Below are 22,758 nucleotides of genomic sequence, written 5' to 3'. Positions count from 1 at the left end.
TCATGTTTCATACTATGCCTGTATTTTCCCCATAGTGCTTTCGTTTGAGCCTGGTATACTAACTGATGAACTAAATAATGAGGTAAACAATTTAGCCAAATTGCGATCTTCACGTAGCCATCAGAAATGGGGCAAGATCCACACGGGTTTACCTCAGAGCTGCGGGTACCTTACGCGCTCTATGGTTATCCTCTCATCGGGATTGAAGCAGACTTCATAGATCAGCAATAGTTCGGTGTTCGGCGTTTGAATGGGCTACAGATGCAAAATTTTGCATTTTTTAACCCTTTCCTCGATCTCAATGATTTGCGCTAGCTGAGATACGCTTTTGATTAATGCGTTATCTGTAAAGTATCGAGCTTAGGTCGTTTTAGTAGACGCGTATTTTTCTCGGTTCTATTTACATTTTCCTTACAATTTATGATTGCAACTGAGTTATCGTTAATGCAGTGGGTAAAAATATAAAGAATTCTTTTTTTTTTACATTTCCTTGACCTCGTTCTTATTGATAGACCTCATAGACTATTACGAACTACCAGTGCATTGATTGAGAAATAACATTAAAAGGAGTATCAACGGACGTAGATTGTATTTCAGGATAGATAGAAATTATAAATAGTCTATGATATCTGACTGAAGAGGATAATAATAAAGTAACCTAATAATAACTAATTAAGAAGTTTTAATTCTCCTAACAGAAAAAAAGCTTGCCTCTACCGCCCCTTTCGAGCCGGCATTTGTCCAAAGGCTTTTGGCAATGAACTCAGATGTTTTGGTATCAAAAACTTCATCTAACGATCAATAGTGCACACACCGATTTTCGCTCGATTTCCTTCTATTTTTAACTAATAAAATTCACGACCCGGAAACAAAATATTGTTATTCAAGAATAACAAGTCGAGTTATAATTATTCACGCAATAATAAGTTTTTTTTATATTATTAATAACTCTTAACATATTGATACGGTGTAACCGAAATCCTTTCTAGCCGCCCGCTGCGGATTCCACACTATATCATACAGTTTTTTTTTATAACGTTCAACTGTTACTTATAGTAATGCCTAATAAAAGCAGTCACATTTCCTATGCTTTGCTCCTTTTACGCGCTGTCATAAGAGCAACTTCTTCATCCACACCCGGAAACGCATCCATATACCCAAATAATGAAGAACTGGATGTATATGAAGAACTGGATGGTATACAGGCATTTGAGACGTTTTTAATTAATTAAGAAGTAAGTATTCTGAAGTTTGAAACTACTGGCATTTCGTCTCTTGGTGATCCTATGTCATCGCCTGGTATGATCTTGTGCTTAATATCGGAATTTGTGGATACCGTACGCTTAAAAGCTTCTCGCAAACCTCTCTCGTTCTTCTGTTCTGAGATTGTACGACATCGAAGGAAACTGTCTTTGGTCCACTGCAGAAAAACAAAACAGTAAACTCAATAACATAGTTAACAAATCCCGTATAATTATTTAAAGCACGAAAGAATTACAGAAATACAGCGTGCTAACTATAGCGCACTATGTATTAGAGCATCAAATTTAACATTGTACTTATAAGGTATCTTGAGCTCTTTTCGATTTCGTAGATCTTTAGGAGGTGACTATCATCGTTTAATTGATTCTGGAACCACTCACTCACAGATCTAAAACGCAAACAAGTTAACGTACCGTTAAGAAAATACTTGGCCTGTACCATTTACCTTATGCAGTTAGAGTACGTTTTAACATCTCTTAAATCAATGAATGTTTCTGCTACGTTCTACAAAGAGTTCACCATGACTATATGGCTACTTATCATATAGGTAAAATGGAATCAAAGTTGTTATTATAGATGCTTGCTTCGGTGACCACGTTACTCGACAGTGGAGTTACTTCACCTCCTATTATACGCGTATTTGCTTCCGGAAGTTTTGTCCGGTACCCGTAACCTAGATGTTTCAGGCCATTCGTACTCGGATTATTTGGTAGTAAAGGAACAGGAAATAAATGCATAGTTTTGTAGATAGATGAGCATGTTTCACCATTATAACGAACCTACCTTGCAGACGTTTTTGCTTGTGGGTAATAACTTAATGAGAAGAAACACGATAATCTTGTTTTTTGGGGAAGTTTAAGCAGCGTGTCAATCGAAACAAAGCATCCACTCAGTTGAAGTAAAGCGTCTAGAGAACGTTTTGCATTTGGAAACTCTGTGAGAACAACAAATATCGGCTCTCCAAACCAATTACTAAACAAACGTCCCTCCAAAATGGCAGCCAAGTTCACATAGATGAAGTCCGCGCATAAATAATCTGACTAGCTAAATCAGATGAAAACATATGAAATTATCTAACGCAATGACCTCCACGACTTCAGTGTTTCCATGGAACTGACTAATTTTAGTTACGAGTGACTCGCGATTCGGCTAAAGTTGCTCGTTACAGTTAGAGATAAAATGAATTCCAGCAATTTTAGCTGGGCGATATAGTGCTCGACTTCGATAAGCTCACAGTGGTTGCCTTGATGTCATCAACACGGAACAGCTCTTACATGCATTCAACATTCACAAACATACATATACACATTACAATTTACCTAGAATAACACGGAAAGTTATTTTAAACAGTTTAATCATCACTCGGTAAGAAACGAGTTTAAATGTTTCTTTCATATTTTTGTAGTGTTTTATTTTGTATTCTGTTTGTCATTATATTCCACTGTTACGATTTATACTGTTTATAGATATACCGTTTACTAAGACTATCTTCATATATATAGATATATTTAAACATTTTTTTTTTGCCAAAAGGTGTGTACATGAATGAGTGCGTCAGCAAAATAGCTGTTTGCTAGTTGCAAAAAGCTATTTTGCTGACGCACTCATAAAAAAGATTTTGCAGACCTAGAGGTCTTTAGCGGATATGTCTTTCAGCCATACTTTTTAGTCGAGGCAACAAAGGTTAATCGGCAACTGCTAGTGAATTTCAGGTCTGAAGACAATCCTAGGATTGAACGACATACTCAAATACATGTGTTTAATCGGATTGGGTGATAATATATATATATATATATATATATATATATTATGAGCTATACAGTCATCAAAATGAGCCAAATAACATGTATTCTTTTCAAGGCACAAAACTAAAAAATTCTTTATCTAACATAATTTATAGTCAAGATAATAATTAATTTAAGTCTCAGTTTTCATACCAAAAATGTCTTTAAAAACATTGAAAGTTGTATTTTTTTCTCGAGTTAAAATGGCAAAAAAGTACAGCCTCTACATACATGTATACAGCAATAGTTTTAATTAGCATTTTTTATGCTTTCTTTGAAATTCAACAGGCAAGTACAAGTACTACAAGGTGTCACTCACAGAAACTTTGATTGTAGGGCAGCCAGGAGCGTCAGTTTACGTTTGAATTTAGAAATAAGCTTTCTACGGTTCCGAGCAGAAAAAGCTTTTTTTTCTAGACCTGTTGTTCCCGCCGTTGTGTTTTTATTAAGTCAAATCTTAAATCAAAATGATTTTATTTATAAATTATTTAATCAAAATTAAAGTATTATATAGAAATTCTCACTCGCTCAAGAATATAACATGTAATAATGCAGATCATCCCCTCCAAATGCACACAACCTTCGGAAGCACTTGCTTGTGCATGTCAAAACGCGTCGTTGCGCGGGTACCTTGTAGTTCCCATCTTCCGCCTGTAATTAATTTTTATTCGACGAAAGTTTCAGTAGTGTCAAAATGTAAACGATACTTTGATTCGAGATTCGGGTGAGCTTATTTAGCAAACAGACTTATCAATAATACTAGATAACATACAGATAGATTCTTACAGAATGTCACAGACAACCTGAAAAAGTGATATATATATGAAAGTGAATAGGATCACATGTCTGACGAAATTTAAATGATATGTGAGGATAGAGTATAGACTAGTTCAAATTGTCTAGATACGACCTCGTAGAAAGCGATAACAGCCCCCATCTTCGTATTGTTTTCTTCAAGTAAAAAAGGTTGAGTAAGGCTTTTCGTTATAATATGACGATTTTTTTCGACAGAAAAAAGACCTTAAGAGCAATATCTAGGTGCGGCCAACTTTAATCAATATAGTAACATACATATGAAGCGGCTACTTATGGGTATAACGGAGCATGCAGGAAGAGTCCCTATTTTACTTCTCCCACGCAAAGATTCTACAATTCCATTATTTAATAAGTGGCGCTGTACTTATCTACGTATACACTTAAGTGAAGAGCGCCGATTGAACCATGTAAACTAATTCTCATTCAGCATTCAGAAAAATTATCTGCAAATGAATGCAACTAACATCAGAAATTTTTTTATTGTTGATTTCTCCGCCTTGATTTTTAAGCTTTTGGCGAGATCAAAAATGTCATAGCTTTATTTTGGGTGTGGTTGCTTTCCTTGGTACAGCAAACGAATGACGCGTCCTAGTTCACCCAGGCGAGCATTTTCTATTGATTTCCAACAACATCAAAGCTCTCTACTCAAGTCTAATATAACACAGCATCCAGGATTTTCGTCTCGTTAGGGATATCCTTTTATTCTATATTAATTTAGTTCAACATTATGAAGATCGCACAATCATTGCTGTCATCATCATCATCATTAATAAGTATATAAAAGAATATTTTTATATAATAATTTTTAAAGAAACTGTAATTATTCTATTTAGCTTGATTTGCTTTCTAAACTATTGAAAGTACAGTACAATGGCGTACACCTTTGAACAAATGAATGCGGACTTAACACATTATGGTTTAGGCGTACTTTTTCAAAACTGTCATATTTAGCGGTGTAGAATAGTTGATGACGGCTGGATTTGGCACGCCTTCGCAGTGTAATTTCCTCCAAATATGGCAATAGCCCACTGGTGAATGACACACATTATATATATACAATGTAACGGGGAAACAGTTATCTGATTTACTTGCCAATAGTGTACCTAATACTTCCGCAAGAGTCTGTTTTGTGTCTTGCTTGTCGTCCTGGAAGTTTTTCTCCTTGCCCGTAAGAGAATCGAGTGAACAATGAACTTCTTTGAACTAGCTCCTTTCCTTTCTTCAGGCCCACGATCGCTTGGAGCAACTCAATTTGTGCAAGTAAGCTCCACGTCTCCGAGATCCTCATTTAGTTCCACGAGACTACAAAACATGCATTAAAAAAAAAAAAACGTTTACTAGTGATCACAGCATTCTTTATCTCAAGTTTCTGTCAGGCTATAAATATAACAATGTACATACATACATACATACAATCTATGAATTGCGTAGTTTGACAAAGTCATCCTTTAGATTGATTACCGATAAATTACATACAGATAATGGAACTGTTGTTTTGCTGAGTAAGGCCGATTCGGACAATAACTAGCCGAATTTAGTTTGCAAGAGAAGATCTTCTGTTTTGCAGATATGTTTTTTGCTGGATAAGAAAACTCTTAAGCAACACCTCATAACATCCTCTGTGAACTGAGAAGCCTTCACGCACGAGCGCCCTATACGCCTTACGTCAATATAGGGTCCATTCTGTAGAGCGATAAATTTTTTTCCTGCTACAAGCGAATATTCCTTAGTTAAACGTCATCTAAGGTTCAACAAGAATTCACGCTTATTCAGGCTTAATTGCCTTTTTTTTCAATTGCAAAAATGCAAACATCTTCTCAGGATGCAGACCTAATAGGAATATCAGGTACTCTAGTTACTGTGCCATACAAACCTCATATGAATAAGCTTGATTCAAGCTAACTGCAATTTTATAATAATTCTGTCTCTTTTACATAAACGCTCTTTAGGATGACTGCCAAAGTACGAATTTACGTCATTTCTTTGGCCGATTCACAGTGACGATTTTAAAACCACAGAATCATCCTGAAAACTAGATTCGACAGAGATTTCTGAAGTTCGACAAGGTGCACAAAAAAAGAACTTGATAATCCAAATCGAAAGTTCATAATCTTGGTTGACTAAATATTCCCTAACCTGAATTTTAAGGGGGTACTTTGAATCGCCTGCTATAGCCACAGTTCTGTGAAGATTAGGCATTCTGCGGCCGTTTACGAACGATACATGCAAATAGCCTTGTACCTTTCCTGGCCCTTTACGGCAGCCACTGCCGCGGACCCGCGTGAACCAGCCTGAGGTGTGGCTACGCTTTTTTTGCCTAAAGGACCACTGAACACTTTGTCCTGACGCAAAAACCATACAGTAAGCTGCCCATTACACCATGTAGAAACGTGCATGCAATGTTTGTTGATTTTTTGTCATTACCTAATAATTCAGGTTTGTATTAGTATTTAGATATTATAACGAGGTAACGTATTTGCCGGTAACCCAACTCCTGGATCCTATGACCTATCGTATCTGTTCGATACGTAATACTGCGAATTATTGTATAGGTATGCATACAGTTAAAAAGTAAAATGCCTGTGTTGTATTTCTCTAAACAAGTCGTATTCTTCTTGTAATGCCTACCTGCTTTGAAACAAGATATAACCACTTGACGATAGAGTCAGCTGCCATTATCTTCATGTTGAACACGACTTGTGAGTGTATCAGATCTTTACGTTCCCATAGAAACAGACCCGTACCCGTACCTGAATATACAATAAGACTACTTATTGGTGTAGATTCTAGTGTAGTAACAGGAATATGTAATAATATAATTTCTTAAGCAGGCAAAGCTCATATTCTAATCTATCATCAAAGGTATCACTGAAGCGCCAGCCTATTCATAACTCACCGTAAATACTATGAATATAGTTTAAAAAAATGTAATGTTGATTTTGGCTCTTTGAATAGCAAATAGATTCTTATTCGAGATGACTTACTTGTGAAATTCTAATTTTACATACAGCAGCCCATTGGATATATTTTGCCAAAATGACTGGACAATATTTATTAAACACTAAATCCGCCTGCAGGATAGTGCACGATTAAATCGCTGCGGTTCCATACTAGAGCTAAATTTAGGCGTTAGCAGATATATCAGCATGATCACTGAATCATCAAAAATTACAAAATACAGATGTAAATTATTGAATTTATAGTACGTTAGCTGAACATATTATGGCATGTATGGTTAGCTAAAACAAAATAATCGGATAGCTAGCAGGGGGTTCGATGGCTATGCACAGAGGCCCAACTGTTAGCACGTGCTCAGTTCTGCAAATATAGTGGTATCCCTTATGAGCCTGTTTCACCGTATTCGTAAGCTCAGCTGTTCGATTCACTCATACTGAGTAAGCAAGTGTTGTAGCTTTTAGACACTCTTAGCTGCGGCGTCCATTAGGAAGTCGCACATCGTATCTGTACCTAAACTAAACACCAACATCTATTGGCCACATATATAGATGATTCCTTCAGTGTCTAAGCTGAGTAGCCGCGATTTGGAGCATATTTGAAAAAGGTCATTACTTCAAACAAAAATCAGATGACAACGTCCCAAACCTTTCTCACATCTACAATATATAGATGGCATGTGTACGTGTAATGTCGCACCCTTAAGTATCTATATACTTGTCCGACAATTAAGCTGCTATATGTTGATATTATATTGATAATAGCTGAAAAAAGCTGTGCTTTAATAACATGCACTCAGGCTATCAATTCACTACACGATCAATTAAAATGGACATTGGACATGGACAATGTCCCTAAAACACACCAGCAGGCTTTATCTGGACATCATACGATAATATAATAGCAAATACAAGTGCACATGCCAACCTGTACAATAACGGCGCCATAGAAATTTGTTGTGGCGTCAGTCTCGGCGCTTGAGCACCCATCACCAGGCGGCCATCATGACAATGGCCGCACCTGTTCCGCATTCGGTTAAAAATACAGTATGAAACCTGGAAATGTGAGAATATCAATGAACACGTAATGAATATAGTGTCTGCTTCTTGTGCTCAGAATATAGCATTGAAAATTTAATAGTAATGCCATAAATATAAGTCATACTGAGTTGTTCACGTTTCGAATATGTTCAGCACATCACAATATGTAACTTACCTTTCAACGACAATACCTTGTACTCGGTGCTAATTCCGGATGTATTTTGGGCTCTGGAGCCACACTATGTCGGTTTAAGCCCAAGTTGAGGTTGTCGTCCATGTTCCATACGTGAAGGTTGCATGGATTTGGTAGGCTATAGCGCATCCAATGTAATCAGTCCCTACAGGATGTCATTAAACGAAATAGAGCACAGATGCTTTATTGTTGTCTGCTTGAAGGTTATGTAATTGATCGTGTTGCTACTCCTATATAAGAAGTTACTATGGCTGCGCCTCGTTACAAATTGTATTTGCTGTGAAATCATGAAGAAACATTTCTCAGAGAAAGCAGAAAAACCGATAGGCGTAGTAAAAGAATAAACACTTTAAAAGAAATGCGTTCGTACCACTAGAAGTAAAGGCCGCACTCTTATAATATACGGATCCTAAAGCAGTAGCCATAAGAACAAACTGAGGCTTAATCAAGGTCCTATCAACTATAGCAGTTTATACTATCTAAGAGATGATATTGAATATATGCTACAATATAATTTTCTGTAAACACCATTTACCACCTATTGAGTAGCGCGTGGTTGCCTGAAATTTAGGTCGAAAAATCTCACAAGACTACATCAAACGATATGACAACAGTGCACTATTCCTATAGAAATTATTGTTTTCATTATTAGCAATTTAAGTCTTGAGAAATCTTTGTCCGAGCACCTAACGACAGGATCGAAAGGAGGTAGGCTCTTCCGGTCAATAAAATGCAGCGAAGCCCCCTCGCTCTGCAATAAAGCACAGATTACGTCTAGATGATTGTAGAATGCTGTTCTGTACAATGAACTCCATCCGGATCCCAAGTCCACCCTAATCTAAGAAAATATGACGAGGGACACATATAAACGTTAAGTATTACGCTGTTGCAAACAAACTCGGCGGGTTTTAAAATTGAATAACGAAAGAGATATGCATCGCTATAGGACGAAATTCATTTGCTTAAGATTCCAGCTTTCTAGGAACTTCTGAGTGAAAACCCGTTTAGTTTATTCCAGGAGAAATGAACATTTGGCAAAAAGGCCTTAAGAGAAAGCACCGGACATTAAAAATGCAATCTTTTTTTTAAAAACGAAGAAGAGTATGAAAGACCAAAGAGGAGGTGATCAGATGTTGAGATTTAAGCAAAGAAAATGCATTGTCGCAAAAAACTTTGCACAAAGACGGAGCTTGAAAGTTTAAGGACTTCGTCGAATAAATTGCATCTCGTATGTAACGTGTTATACCATTACAACACAAATGTGGACAATAAGCAAAAAAATGGGTCCTTCGTGAATTGACTGCAGCCTAGTTGGAAATGGTGTACTCCACGCAGAATTCCCGGAATCTCAATCAACTAAAAACTTTTCTGGAGCATACGGTCGCCATGGGCGATCCAAGGTTCAATCTCTACCACCAGCCAAGCCGGAGGGGCCAAGTAAAAAAACTGCGTCAACCTGGAAAAAATCGTGTTTGATGGCAGTGTCGAGTGAGATCAGATATAAGGTGCTGGTAGCACTCGCAATAGATATCAGAGCCATCTGCTAGAATGAGATACTTGCCCATGGATGGAGACCCATGAATTGTGGGCAAGACTGTTGAATATACGCACTCTGGTTTCTTAATGGCAACACCGTACCTCAGTTGTCGGCTGGACTAAGCAAAGGCATAAGCAACGTCGGCTTCCGACGTCCGTGTGATTATGAAACTTTTTCTGCTTTCAGAAGTGGAATGAGAGGGCAAGCGTATCCCACTACCAAGACTTCAAAAAGCCATAGACAGAATTACATATGGAGACACGAATAGTAGGCATGTGACTGTTCCCAAGGTGCTGGGAGAACCATGCAAAAAATAAGGAACACATTAAAAAAACATTTCAACCCAACTACCTCAAAACTTAGTCGGCTTCAAAGTTCGCCGGATTTGTGTGTGACAATCTAACGTTACTGTGAACACCACATTTCAACAAACATGGAATTAGTAACAAAATCCGTACCTTTTATTTTATGTAGTTAACATCCAAGTCGTGTTCGGACGCTAATTTACCATGATTCGGATCGACTTTATAAACATCAATAAGCCACTCAACGAGTTCCACATAACCCGATGAGGAAGCACTAGGCATCTAATCGTATAGTGCTCATTTATAGGAATATATCAAAGGAGTCTTATTTACACTGTGATACGAAATGTCTTCCCGTCTATGAAGATTAATTAGTCTGATTCGTACTTGGCTTAGGATCTGCCCCGTCCAAGCTATAGAAGAGAAGTGTGGCAAGCGCACAGGCAATCGCCTGCGCAGTATATTGCGCGGATCCACACAGAAGACTGAAATCTTCTCGACATCCAGCGGGCAACGTCACTGAAGTCTGATAAAAATAAATGTTTAATAAACAGTAGTTGTCATGAAGATTATATTATATATATATAGTTATATATAACTACAAAGCAATGTTCACTGACATTAGTTGCATCAAGTGTATTCTAAAAAATAGATTTCAAGCTAAACGATAAAAAGGAAATTGGGTATCAGTCTCCGCGATCCGTGGCGCTCTATCTATTCTATATAAATGATTGGCCGTTAGAGTTTACAAGTAACATTGTCCACTAGCAGTATATTGCAACCGTGGAGATTGTAGCCCTCAAGCTAATCATGGAATGTCACTACTTGAAGAACAACACAACTACCGAACACAACGATTAACTCAACTTTATGAGATAACTAAGTTATTATGAATAAACACACACCGCCATAGCACAAATATTGGCTCACACTTTATTTGCGTTGCCACTATGACTATTCGACGCAATAACACATCAGTCTGTTGCAACTACTCTGTAAGGTGATACCCGTTATGGCGGGAAGGTCGCGACACAAACACGTGTACTCAAATAACTTTTAATTCAAGAACAAAATATTTACCTTGCTTATTATTCTCAATTGACGTCACTTCGTGGATACCTCTGATATGCGTCATAATTCCGCTAAGTTTTATCCACTTAACAGTTCAAAGATCTACCCCAAAAACCATCTGAAGAAACAGAGAGTTCTACATCTTTCGATGATCTGGCTGAGTCCAGACACTCGTCGCACAAGAGCGAATGGATGAATGAATTTCGTTTTCATCTGTGAAACACCAGGCGATTCACAAATAATCGACTATAACGACAGACCAGATGGCAAAACTATAAGACTGAACAAGGTACTTAATATCAGGCGGCTTATATCAGGGACGATGTAAGTAAATGTCGGCCTACTTAATACCATCGGTTTACACAGCTCCAATATCTACCACAAGCGCTGCTTTAACGAATGCAATAAATATTTTTTTCATTTGGCGCGCACTATATATATATATATATATACACATGTATATGCTGATAAACTTCTGCCCCACCTTGTATGTATATTGATAGACACATATTCGAATATTTGCTTATTATATGTACTTTATTATTATCAAGTACTTGTATTGCTACTAATAAATGTATACGATTTAAATACAACAGAAACTTGTAATGGCGTTACGGTTCCCATGCGCTATGGGCTGTAACAGCCGTAGATTCGATTAGTGGTCGCTCCGTAGCCCCGCGTAAGCACGTCTCCATGAAAACCCCACGGTCGTTTTTAACGATATAGCATTTTGGTGATATCTTGTAATATTAGGTGTTTACCGATTATTCTACTGCATTAAAATAATGTGAAACAAAAAGTGGGCAACTGTACATCAGAGGTTTAGAATCCCCCTGTCCTTCACAGCGGGTCCATAAAGATACAAAAGAAACTGTACGATACGTTTCCCTATGCTATAGATGATACCCCAATAAAGTGGAGCGCGCTTTTGTTTTAATGTAGACACTGAGCTGGCTCGCACAGGAAAGACTCGTTTTTTATATTTTGTATTTTAACCTTACATTTATTTTGACCCTAAACTTGATCTTTACAAAGCTTAAAACATCTATAAATGCTATAACACTGTTTCCTGTCTGAATTTTTTCGGGATGCTTAACACGAAGAGAGACACATTTCCTATTTCGCTACGATATAGTTCACAGGCTGTGGTTGTTTTCCTAGAACCGTCGATATTCATCAAACATTACCGTACATTTTATAACGACTTTATGGAAATTTGTCCATAAACAAGATCAGCGGCTTAAAACGACAAATTACTATTTACGCACTAAATATAGCCGCACCCATTTTCGAATTTTTGTCAGTCTCTTTTTGTCATGACAAAAAAATTTATTCTAACCTCAAGACGCTAAGCAACGAGTAATAACCTTAGCTATCTTAACTTTTGCCTGCTCTGACAAGTGTTAAGAGCTCTGTTCCGACACTTGATGTTATATATCAAGCAAATATTTAGCTGATCTTTATGATTATGATTATGATCCTTTCGTGGAATAATATAGAACAGAATAATAAGCAAGTAAATTTTTGTTCAACCCTAGGAGACAGTGGCTCTCGATAAATAGCAAGAATCTAGCCGATTAGTGCCATTGTAATCCCTAAACTTACCTTAGAAAAGGTAAGTTTTATCGAAATTATTTGATGGACAGATCACTCTCAATGAAAAACGTTAAGGCTATTAGGCCTGCTAACAAGCCGTTGTTCGAAAGTGTTACAGCTTTAAATGTCAAAGCGGAAGATTCTATCACTATCACATTCTGACATAGCAATGTCAATACTCATCTCTTTATATATATTTGATCGATTTGTGTAGCATTCATTCAGCTGAACTTTATCTTAACATCGCTCTCAGAAGGATTGCTCCTGACTATTTTGACCGGAATGTTCTGCATTAAATAGCGTTTTTGGTGCGTTATTAGACGGCTGAAAATGCAATACTAGTTTCTTCAATAATTGGGGTTGTGCTGCTATTAGAAAAAAAAACAAATACGTGTATAAGCTAAAAACAGTGAACTTGGTTCTTTGAGAGAGATAGTTTGGGATGAAACGGTTCCGGCATGAACGTCGCAATATTCCGCTTAGCGTCGTGCCGAACCTCAATGAAGCTCGCTCGTACGTTCATTGACGGTTACTCAGAAGCGAACCCCACCGGGGCACCACGACTAAACGTATTTCAGTCATCCTACAGTCATGCCTTCATTTATCGCCTATCAGCACAGCCATTGGCTGTTAATGTTAGTAGTAGTGAACGCGGCGTTTGCTCTCATCTCCTTTGGCAGTTTGAAAAGTTTGGCCTCCCGGTGCCGTAACGTCTCATCAACAAAATCTCGTCCACGGAACACGGATACAGAAATCGGTAAGGAAAGGAGCGCAACCAGACATCGACAGTCCGTAGATGTAGTTGAAGTCGTCATGCTAACATTGCCGACTCATACATTTCTCCATTTAAAAAAAATCGAATTATATTAACGTTATCTGTTGGGTGGCGTTGCTTTGACATGAGGGAAGCACTCGGAATGGGAAAGGGGCAAATGCACATAGCACACCTAAGGACATTAGAATAACCTGAAACGAACAATTAAATTAGCTCGTGCCTGATGGCCAATTGGCCTTTGCTCAAAAATAAAGCTGATCTTTACGAGAAAACCTAATTACCTTATTTTACCTTCGACGTGGAAAGCTTTTACCAAGAGATATCGAAATATGTTTTAGGGTGCCGATTTTGTTAACTACATATTCTACACTGTTGGGGCGCAAAAAATAAGCAGTACCGTTATTATCCATCGACCATTCGACGTTAGGAGTAATGTTCGTCTAACATCAACGAGTGCTTTAAATAAAAAGTGTTCCTTCAATCTTTCCTATTTAACGACACTGTTCTACGTATAAATTATGTTCTCGGTAGAAAATCTGTCCAAAAACATAAAATAAAGCAACTCATTAATTGAATTTATAGCACGCTGTGTGGACTGATGTCTTTTGGATGACCTGTATTACTTTACGTATCGTCACTATGTGTTTCACAGAATGTCTACAACCGGCAATATGTCATTCCGGGATATACCCCCTTTCCTGTCGATATTATCGGGGTTCATCTTATTTATTATTTTACATTAATGAACGGACGAGCCACACAAGGATGAACATATCGCTACTAAAATCATTTAGAAATATGACGACCAATGACAGTCAGCGTAATCGTATCGTGACCAGTTATCTCATGCACAATTTAACTGCTTTCAACCATAAGCGGCGCCATTTTAATACAATTATCTCTTCTGCTCTTTATCTATCTCTCTCGGTATATTTTCGGTTCATTGATACTATTCGCCTCATTTAGAAACGCTAGAGTACAAGACCGTGACTCAGAAGCCTTGTAGCGTTCTATTCGCCGTACGAATCTCAAGCGTGGAAAACTTGCAGCATTAATAACGTTACGAAAAAGCTGTGGGGCGCCGTCCATCCGTGCATTGTTTTACTGAAGAGTCAGTCGATCCGAGAAGGGAAAAGCGAGTCAAAGACACGCTGCAAGGCAAAGGTTTGGCTAAACGAAAGCGTTACCTTACTGTTTCACGCTGTCTGCCTACAATGTTCTAGAAAATCAAGTTTCTGGAGTTTGCGAGTTCTGCTCTGTTGTGCCGGCAGCTCATAAGGCAAAACGCTGACACCTCCTCGCCCCATTTCGCAGTACTACCGTTACGAGTTTGACTATCACTGCTACCGCTACTACTGCCGTCAGTAGTCGACTAGTTGTGGCTAGCAGCGGCAGAAGTGATAGCAGATCCGGGCGACTACGCGGCCACCATTAGCATCGCTCGGAGGAGAAATAGACATGCCTGGAAACGGTGACGACCTCCGACCTTTTGTCCTCCTCTCGTGCTGCTGGTTTCTGCTGATGCCGACGTTCGCAGGCTCAAAGCAGAACTGATGTGTGCCTGTGTCGAGCCCGGATCCGCCACGAATAAGTACATAGCACTCGCTAACCTGCGCGGTTGCTCACTCTTATCCTTCTACCACAATGAAAAGGTACAGACGTATTATGCACGCTTATACCCCCAGCGTCATCTTTTGCGGTCTGTGGCTATTTCGTTCTGTTTTAGATTTTCGTTCGACTCCATTGACGCTGCCAGCACTGTCATGTCCAAGATAGGAAGAACGGCCGTCAACGTAAAGCTTCTGTCCGCTCCGTGTTTCTGGCGTCTTTTTGGAGGTTTTGTCCACTTTTGCTTCTGTGGCCGCCGCTGCTACTGTTGCCTGCCTGCCTGCCTGCTAGGTGGCAAGCCAGTCAACGCTGTTGCATTGCGTCGTGCGTGCCGTATTTTTTCTCTGTTATTTTTGGTGTCGAACGTTTGAAGACGGTGGCGCCAATCAACGGCGGTAGGAGCGATCTTTGGCTGGCCACAGCGGCGGCGGACTCAGAAGTACAACTGCAGGCGCATAGAATCGCGACTGATCGGTAAAGTACAGCACGCCGTCACACCGTCGCATGACCACACGATCATACACATCGTCACGCGTCAAATCGTCGTACCCGCAGTTATGCCAGGTCAACGAGCAGTCAGCGGTTGCATAAAAAGCAAAAGCAGCTGTTACTGCTTTGCTACCACAAGTAGATAATAATTAGAGACAAACTGAATGCTATATAAGAAAAAAAAAAATTGATTAGATTATAGGAACGTTCGAATGTATCAGAATGTTAGCGATGCGACGCAAGAGGTTAGGAGCCAATGCTTGGCCCTGTCAGGGTACAGCCTAACAGAAGTGTCCACTTCTACTCACTAATTTATAGTGAGACATTCTATGCCTAGCTTGGCATCATGTGACGTAAAAAAAAAAGCTGTCCCTATTATGATTACTTAAACCGTACTTCAAACGTGTGTAGGTGACAAAAATTATGCTTAATGAAGTATCGAGTCGCACGGCTACCTAGCCTTTAGAAAATCATCGTCCTACATGAACAATGTAATTACCTGAAAACTCAACCAGCTGTTTCAAACATGGCTTGACGGTTCCATGCTTCACTACATGAGAGACATGCGTAAATACTCATTGTCCCTTACAGGTTGGGCAGATTTTATATGCTCAATTTGTTTAGCACAAACAATAGGAAGGTGAGTATTTGATCTATATAGTTTCAATGGGAAGCACAAATCCTCGATAGCCATTCGTCGTACTTTCTGTATGCCACGCATATATCCCTTCCGCCGTGAATTAAACCGTATTTTCTTAAATTTGTTGCCATGCTAAAATAACCATATACTTACGATAGATGACAATTAGAGAAACAATAATCTTACAGGAGGATCGACTTGGCCATATAGAATTCTATTACTCCCAGAAACGTCCGCCTTTCGAAAAAGCGTAGGAACGTAACGAGTGCTGCGTTAACCTTCTTTCTCACGGCCTCAATAGTCAGGTACGATACGTTCGACGTTATAAGTGAAGATCAACTATTCGCAGAGAGCCAATATCATCTGGGTATTGGCGTAGCTTTAAAGACTACTTTTTAGGGACATGCGGGCTGAATCTGCGGCCACGACCGCTGCTACTACAGTGGACTTTGCCGATAGTTTTGTTTTCGTTTGGTATAGAACACATCTAACAAAAGCTGTTGTTGCAAATCCAACATATTTTGATCACAGAGCAGTCGTAACTTGTCGACAAAGCTTCAGCGATATACAACAAGTCCGCAATCAAACTGACTCAGTAGGAATTATATCGCTTCAAACGACACTGAGAAATCTTCGTGTTCGTTCAAACTGGCTCGCCAGCTACATACCTGATTGTTGAAGTAGACCTTGATGCTGTACGGTACATGGTGCACGATATGCTACATAAGTGAACTTACATATAATAAGTCTGTATTATCTAGTAAAACAGAGCTATAAGAAAAATAAAAATGGCTTAAGTGTCAGACGCTGTCCGCATAGGGGTACTTTGGACGTCCAAACCACTCACCTAACTTATTTATTTAAAATTTAGTGCTGCTTATTCCTATCCTCTACCAGGTCCTAATTTAGAAAAATGCATGAGGGACAGCTACAAATTATTTTCCTCAAGGGGCCATTCGACTGGAGCAAAATTTTTATATCGTAAAGGATATTCTCTGCGGTTCGGTCCGCCGAAACTGAAAGGTCACTGTCAGTCGCTAGAGCCTAACGTTGCATAGGCTACTCGATAGGTACGAGCGACGCTAAAAAACATCCAAAGCCGGTTGACATGATCACTTGAATCACTTTACACGATCACCAATTAGATTTTTGTCAAGCTCATTTGCATCAAATCTCATTAGAGTTATTATTAAAGAAACCACCTGTCGTAACTTATCTAACATCCCTGGAAATCAAGTTCCGCAAAAGGCCTGTATCCACTAAGCTCTTGTGGCTCTCTAGCTAGCTTTTCGTTTTCCACTATGGACGGTTGTTCATCGAACGAAAATGATCTCCTATACATCAATGCCCTGAGATGACCATGGCAAATTTGCTGTTCCTGATTCCCACGCTGCCAAAACAACTCACAGTAGTTCACAGCAGTAACCGCAATAGCCACAACAACAACCACAACAGAACGCCAGCGGCAAAGGACAAAGGCCCTACACTTCCACTGGGCTAGCCACTCACCATTGTCAAATCTGCAGGCTTTGTTCGCGTGCAATACAACTGGGGCAATTTCGGTTTAGAAAGCTGTCGTATCTTTTCACGTACGCGACATCTACCATCTCGAGATGGCTAATCGATCACATTTTCTGCAATAGCAAAATTCCCTATTGTGCACATAGCAACTGAAGGAAAAGTGTAAATGACAGGAACGGAAAATGCTACACCTTTGTCTACGTCGCTATTCCTCTGACGCTAACTGGTTTCAAAATGAGGCGGGTAATTTTGACAAGCGGCGAATGTCTGTCCATCGAACGCTTTTATCTAGACGTCTATCATCAATCGATTTCAATTCCTGCCTTTGTTGACGTCGGCGGTCGCAATCGGCAGTGCTCGGATACGTTAATATATCTGCCTAGTTTTGAGTAGATGATTAGGCCAAGCATACATTTCTAAAAAACGCGCGCAAATTCGAAAGCACGCGTCGATATATTCGCTAGTACAATGTGTGCTCTATGGTATGTCTTAGAGATATGCATGCGTGTATATATGTAGCTGAGTTGGCTGAGAATGATCTATCTTGTTTATTTATCTATATAGTTTATAACTATCGTTACCCCGGTCGTATAGTTAAGGCCGTACTCAGTATTATGCGTCTAGGTGCACTTCTTGCTAGCGAGCACAAGATCGATTGACGGAATCGCACTGCATGTCCATCGAACAGAGTCGCGACTCGTTGGCCTGTCGCTGACGTCGTATCGACCGTTACCATTTTTCCTGCGAAAATGCCCTTACTTGTTTTTTGCGCGCGCTAGTAAAAGCAGCGCTCCCGTAGATCTATCTATATGTTCCAGGACAAATTATGGTGCTGAGTGACCCAACTGGGTCAGCGTTGGATGTCTGAGACTGTGTCTCGAGATTTCTGTTAAACACTCAGCGATGGCGTATTGGTGCCGGTCGAGCACCCGTGATCAAGGACCCTGGGGAACCGTGCGTTTCGCTCCTGAACTGTCTCAGCTAGCGGACTGAGCTTGCTGTTTATGCTAATTTTCCTCTGTTGTATGTTTCGGGATTTAACTATTACCGAATATTTTTATGTTTATTGTGCCGGAAGGTTACGTATTCTATAAGGTAAATTATTAATTAACAAGTGTTGTGGCGCAATGTTTTCATTCCATTTTCGTCTAAACTCAATAACCGTCCCCGTGATGGCATAATGAGTAACGTGGTTATCCGCTAAATTTAAGAGTCACGTAGGGCTCGACCCCGAGTGTAGACACACTTGGCTGCTTGTTGGAAGCGGTTTCAACAATAGCCGTGTGATGGAAGGACTGTACGTGATGTAACACTCGAAAAGTTCTGTATTTGATCTCGAAATGGATGAGTTATTATATCCTAGTTTTTAATTAGCAATCACACAACCCTTATCCCGCCCCCCGTATATAGATAATTAGCTCTTTTCAATTCGAAGCTCGATTTGAGTTCATCGGTTCTCTGTACTATCCAGGCTGTACTATCGTAATGATAGCACGGAAAGCACTCTGTTAGTGCTCAGTGAGAGTAGCCCCCTGTTTTATTGTGCAAACAGCGGGTCCACAAAAGTCTACCTCTATACATATTGTTCTGATGCATGAAGGCTGCATCTTAAGCGTTAGCAAACGAGGTGAGTACTGATTAAATGTGAGGCCGCGCGAGTTGCTACACATTTCGTATAGATTATAGGTTTGTATAACCGGAAAGGTTTGTAAATGTTTGTTTCATAGACTTCTAAAGTCAGACAAGTTCTCTACACAATTTAATATCAAATTAAGCAATCTTTAAAGGGCTACAACCATAGAGTTTTCGTAGAGAAAAGGGGTAAATGGCCTGTTTGTTCCGACAATCTTGAGTTGAATTGTTCAATTATTTTTAAAATACATTTTTTTTTTTGTTATAATGTAGCATACATCGGATAGAGTTGTGTAAATAAATAACCTCATAATAATTTGATTCGGATCCAATAATTTATAATATTTCTGTGAACGTACTAATGGCACGATAGGCCTAACGTCAAATGTACTATTTGTTGTTGTCGTTGTTATTATCTCTCGACGCTTTGTGGCCTTGTGTTTGTAATTAAATGCCCTTGAACTAAAGACCAGTTGACTTCGCGGTCAATAGGGCTATGGTCTATTAAGTAGTTTAGTTTCAACTTCCTAATTTGAGCGTCACATACACATGCTGTTACTATTGCCTGACTAACTTAAAATAAGTTTTTCCTGTTAAAACTAAACTACGCTTAGAATAGGCGATGGATCGAACGTCGGCTCTGCTATTGTTGCTATATACAATCGTTTGCTATCGTTTGCGCTAAGGTCTCAGTCGGCAACAGTTTGATGTTTGTAGGCAGCGATGAGGCACCCAGCTAGAAGAGGGTGTTTGCAATTAACCAGCAGGATTGGTAACGGTTTGGCAAAATCCGGATCGTGCGGTTGAGTCTATTTTGAGAGTTACCGAATGGCGATGACTATATATTTTACACTTACTGAACTCGTCTTAACTTACCTATTTCACCAAACCGCTTACCAACGACTTTCTGTGACCGCTAGAGTGGGACAACGTAATGTGACAACTTATAGGAATCAAAAATTGAAAAAAATATAGCGCCGTTTTAATTCGTACGCCTGCTCGGACTTTGCTCGAAGGATGACCTATTGGCGTACACTTTCATCATCAGGATTTTCATAATCATCTATAGAACATTTGTAACAGTCGTTGATTCATTTTGTTTTCCTTCAGCAACGAGGATAGGACATTTAGGCAGTCGGTCTTTTATTTAACGGTATCACAAAACCTGCATACGGTGAAATTTAGATGGTAGCGCAACGACTACGGTAGGTAGCAGTAGATCAATATGGTGGCACCTTTTTGGTGCCTTCCCGTACGTACATCAAGTGCATGCCGACGTGCTGCTATGCCCGTGCATCAAGCCTTTTTCGGTTTTAGCAATAATTGTATCACCTGCTTTCGTCGCTATCCGTTAACCATCGTCGGCGTCGTGCAAAGTTTGCAAATGGCCGCATACGCCGGCATCTATGGAAAACATATAAGGGGGTTGTAAGGTGTTACACTTTCACACTATTTACAAAGTGCGTAGGTTTTTTTTTTCAAAATATAAAAACATTGTTTCGATGTGCCATTGTTGCTAATGTTGTCGTCGCTACTACACGACAACGAATTTCGCCAATAGGCGAGCGAGAACGCAGACGTTCGGCGCGGCTATGCAGAATGTCGACTGTGCAAGTGACGGTTATTGACGGTTATTGCTGTTGTAAGACAAGGTACAACAATGGAGGATAATATATTGCATCTGTTACAGACTGCTTCAAATACTGATGAGAACAGCCGAGCTAAACACTGTTGTCTATATGTGAGAAGTTTGTTATAATGTCCGGTCGGATACAGCCGGTTGGACTGGGGATTATCATTGTGGATTGAGCCATAGATTTTAATTATGGGTCACCGGATAGCCACAAAAAAATCCATCATCAAATCACAATACTTTACAGTAGTTCGTTTATTATACGACCGTACTAAGGCGTTGTATGTCAAGGTTGTTCCGCTGGACCCTGTACCCATATGTTTGAAATTCGTTTATTTGTCGGACTAATAAAAAAAAGTTTGAATCGGGGGGTCCTCGATTAAAATGGCTTCGATATAGGCAGCTGCCGCCAGCGTGGTTTAAACAGCAACTGAGGTCCCGGAACGTACGAACAAAGCCTACGCCTATCCAACGTGATACGTAACAACGCAGATTTTCGAAACTGATACTCAACACAAACAAGAAAACGAACACAAATAATTGATGATGATGTTAATGTATATTATTATATAGCATTTTTTTTTTAGCCAACCATTGACACTTAACCAGTAGCGTTATAATATGTGTAAATTTTGATCAGCGAAGCTAAATGACAACAGTTTTAGCGTAGTTCGGTATAAGCCATTGGGACAGCAATTTTGCACCGCTGTAGTTTTTAGGCCAAATTCACCGTCTCCTGATGATCAGATAATAGAGTATATAGCTTAGGGTTATTTACAACTTCTACGCTTTACATACATATAAGCTCAACTGTATATAAATATTGCCTCACTTGCCTGTTTATAGGTAGCAAAAAACTCACGTTGAAGTGTCCTGCGTGCACACGAACCGTTTGCTTCGGCGGCCAAGGCCTTCGTGTGCTGTACTCTCCGCCATCACGTAACGCTCACATAGAAGCTTGAGTAGGGACCGACACACAGGTTTTAGTCGCTTTGTATATAAGGATATCGCACAGTTAAGCTCTGCTCTTTCCATACTAGTGGCTATCGGCCATACGACCGATTCAAGCCGCGACAGACAGGCATGCCTAAGAAGAGGGTCGAGGCTGTCACAGTATGCCTCACCTAAGTAACAAGACAATCATTTAGTTGTTCTATTCTAATGTATGTCGATGCCGGCATGTGGGTCTAGATGATTTCGTAGTTGCGGGCACGTGTGGCTAGCGGCATTTAGCGTTTGGGAAGGGAGTGTCTAGGTGCGATCTTTACACAGACCGATATAGCCAAGATTAATGGTCCTATCCCCACAACAAGCTTTCTTTTTTTTTTTCTCTCTATGTGTCACAATTCTCCCCACACACACGAATAGACGCATGTACAAACGTACTATGTGTGATAAAAGCAACATTTTTTAACGGGATGGGTGATTCGCTTAGCGAAAACGGTTTAGAAATATCAGCGGCAGCGGCTTTTAAGGCGGCTAGTCTCATCAAAAGACCATCATACCCCCGATAAATAGTTAAAACTATTTAGTCCTATACGCGTGCCGCATATGGCGTTAGTTCCATGCCGTAATTTCCTTACCCATATTAAATAGAGCAGCGAACCACAAAGCAGTATAACCGGAATAACTGTAAGCTTAGGGATATCGTCGTCGTAACAAACACACGTACAATGATGCAAATCGCAACGCTCACAGAGTCACATAACTCATAGGCTCACGCAAGCATATGTAAAAAAAACCTACTTGGTCCTATTTTGTTTTGGTCTCAGACGATAGCCTTCTAAGAAGTCCTGTGACGAAGAGGTTTGGTTCGTTCTTTACGTGTACTTAGATTTCGAAGGCTCCTAGCACAACGAAGTTGCGTAGTATCAGGTGTTTAATGGAAGTGCAGACACCC

The 22,758-nt window shown here is 39.6% G+C and overlaps 1 long non-coding RNA gene across 19 annotated transcripts; it reads right to left on the bottom strand.

The window, feature by feature from the left end:
- Positions 1-4,317: 4,317 nt before the first annotated feature.
- On the bottom strand, positions 4,318-21,739 carry LOC111247742 (uncharacterized). 19 transcript variants are annotated; one of them, XR_015323682.1, is made up of 7 exons: positions 10,643-10,773; positions 10,281-10,419; positions 8,587-8,611; positions 8,034-8,196; positions 7,746-7,873; positions 6,492-6,613; positions 4,318-5,165 (listed from the first exon to the last, which is right to left on the bottom strand). It is a non-coding gene; the product is annotated as an uncharacterized LOC111247742 (long non-coding RNA). The 19 variants fall into 19 exon arrangements; XR_015323683.1 differs by lacking the exons at positions 8,587-8,611; positions 10,281-10,419; positions 10,643-10,773 and adding exons at positions 10,974-15,410; positions 17,582-17,916; XR_015323681.1 differs by lacking the exons at positions 8,587-8,611; positions 10,643-10,773 and adding an exon at positions 10,799-10,919.
- Positions 21,740-22,758: the final 1,019 nt, after the last annotated feature.

The sequence above is a fragment of the Varroa destructor genome, unplaced genomic scaffold, assembly GCF_002443255.2.
Source record: "Varroa destructor unplaced genomic scaffold, Vdes_3.0 BEIS01000003.1, whole genome shotgun sequence".
NCBI classification, from domain to species: domain Eukaryota; kingdom Metazoa; phylum Arthropoda; class Arachnida; order Mesostigmata; family Varroidae; genus Varroa; species Varroa destructor.
Note: the sequence above shows the minus strand (reverse complement) of the source record. Positions and strands in the feature narration are given on the sequence as shown.